Source organism: Filicampus tigris, chromosome 16, assembly GCF_054856515.1.
Source record: "Filicampus tigris isolate MCC_2025a chromosome 16, RoL_Ftig_1.0, whole genome shotgun sequence".
Classification (NCBI taxonomy): Eukaryota; Metazoa; Chordata; class Actinopteri; order Syngnathiformes; family Syngnathidae; genus Filicampus; species Filicampus tigris.
In genome coordinates, this window is record NC_141232.1 from 12,885,001 (window position 1) to 12,887,500 (window position 2,500).

Consider the following 2,500-nt stretch of genomic DNA (forward strand, 5'->3'; position numbering starts at 1 on the left):
TCATTTTAATATCATTTGTTGTGGTGCCTCATGATTGTTGGTACTCTCATACCCTCTTCAATAGCCAGCCGTCCCTGATTATATCGAATCTAAGGCTATGATCTGAAATGAACACCATAATATCACTTAAGCAATGCCGCAGGGCTCAGGTCATCCCCTTAAACAACAAACTGACAGTTTGAAAGTATTTTTCAGGTAAAGAGCCACATATTTTCCTCAGGAGTTGCAAACCAGAACCAAAGGAGAGTGAATGTTGTCGCCAGGTAAAAAGTTAAAATTTAAAACCCCTCGGGAAATTGCATGCGAATGGTAAGAAATGTCACAGACACATAAATGGCATAGAACAATTCTTGAGGTCGATATGCAAATTACTCCCCTATGTGGCTGTGGGCAGCATTGGGATAAGATTTTTTTTTTTAGGCGATCCCAGGACATCATTGCCACCAATTTGATTCTGTTGAGTGAACACGCTGCTTTGTGTAATAAAAGCAATGTTAAAATTTCATTACACAATCAGATGCTGTTTTATTTAATTTGACTTTACATTCCTCGGAAAATCTCACTAGAATAATGTAACTTCACAACTTCTTTTTCATTGCTAATGGGAAACCAACAGGACTGGCAGAGGTTACCTGGTTGCATAGGAATATTAAGTGTAGTATTATATTACTCATAGACACTATACAGATTTTATCTATTCTATCTCCAACATATACCTCCTTTCTAAGCTTCATCTTGCACACGCCTCACATATTTTTTTGTTCTTTTTTTATACTTGCATCTCTAACAATCACCGATCTGCATCACCACCACACCTCCTGTTCTCTCAATGGGCCACAAATCCACTATCCACACGATGACACGATCCAACCAGCTCTCAACTCCCGCCGATGTGATTCGTGCAGTTGTTGGGTGGTGGGCGGGGATGATGTCGCTTACCTCGTCGCTCAAACTTGTTTCAAATCCCTGCTGAAACGGACCGATTCTACCTCACCTCTCATCTTGGTGCAGCTGCCCTCTCAACTGCAACATAAAAACATGCATGTATAGTACGTATACAGATGCCATCATGTACAGCAGCTCTTTCGAAACAGGCCCTGGATCGACAGTTGACAGCCAAAGTGGCCCAAGTCATTTTGTGGGACCAAATGTGACTGCGACAGAGAGAAATTACGCTGTTAATTGTCTATAGGAGAGCTGTTAAGGTTCCTAATTTTTCCCCAAAAACTCAATTTTTTTTAATTGTTTTAGACAAAGTCATTTTTATGCAATTGAGCATGGACACCTAGGGCGAAGTATACCAGAAACATGTTGATGGCGCATCTGAATCGGGCCTTTATGACTAAACGCGGTGCAGATTGAACCTAAGGTCAAGGGTAACAACAGCGAAAAATGGGACTCCAGCAGGAGCCATTTTGGCCTGATTGGATCAAGTCAACAAACTCCAGTGGCGGGGGTTAAATAAACAGCAAGTCTGCAGTATTTGCCTCTGGATTCATCCAAAGCAAGAGGAAGGAAACAGCACTTTGGTGTCATGTGACTTATGGCGAGCCAATAGCAAAGTTGCTGCACGAACTGTTTTCTTGAGAGCTCCCCACTGCTTGTGGCTGCAGAAGAGGACGCGAAGCCATTTACAGTTTAAAAAAAAAAAAAAAAAAAAAAGACTTGTTGAGTTTACTCTCCTATCCCTGAAATGTACACTTGGAATTTAATACTGCTGAATCCTCTCCGCAATTATCAGATTTTTTCTTTCTGCTGCACTAAAGCTACGATGGATGTAATAACTCCAAACACCTTCCTTCTTATCCCTTCAAATAACATCTTTCCTACTCCTGTTTGCCTCAAGCAATCTTGACTAGGGTTGCAAAAAAACGAAAAAAAGAAACTTTGAAACAGGGATATATGAGAGTTTACAGAATATTAATGAATAAAACAAGAAATGATAAATGGGGGTGTATATATTCAGTCTATTGCAATAAATCCATTTAAAATCAATCAATTAAAAATAAATGTTAAAAAAAATAATGTTCCCATTTTTATTTTATTTTATGCAATTCTCATTAATTAATATCCGATACCCATCTGGATGTTTCCAAAATTACAGCTGGAAAGTTTCTAGAAATATCCAAGAAGTGTTCCACCCCTTTGCAACCCTAATCTTATTCTTGACCGTATTCAGCACACACAGATGCTGCCTGTTTTCTCACCTCTACATTCCCTGAGTAAACAAACAAGGGTCCATTTTCACAAAGACAAATTCTTGATCAAGTGGGAGCCATGTTTCCATGGCAACAACCAAAGCATCTGTAAAATCTTAATGCCAAACATTGCTTGCTTGCATTATCAGACCTTACAAAGCAGGAAAAAAAATCCTCACACACAGAACCACACTTAATTAACTTAATGAATGAGGCCCATCACAGAGAGTTGCTACATTGCATGGTATTGAAATAGAACTGTGAGCACTGATTCAACAAGAGCGCTCACACACATGCAGGCA

The 2,500-nt window shown here is 39.5% G+C and overlaps 1 protein-coding gene across 8 annotated transcripts in view; it reads left to right on the top strand.

Moving 5' to 3' along the window:
* Positions 1 to 2,500, top strand: part of LOC147134807 (thyroid hormone receptor alpha) — a 76,530-nt gene that overhangs the window by 71,876 nt on the left and 2,154 nt on the right. For all 8 annotated transcript variants that reach the window (XM_086056039.1, XM_086056036.1, XM_086056042.1 and 5 more), the window contains one exon: positions 1 to 2,500. This exon is cut by the window's left edge and continues 1,753 nt beyond it; it is cut by the window's right edge and continues 2,154 nt beyond it. The gene's annotated coding sequence lies outside the window, so the exon portion shown is untranslated.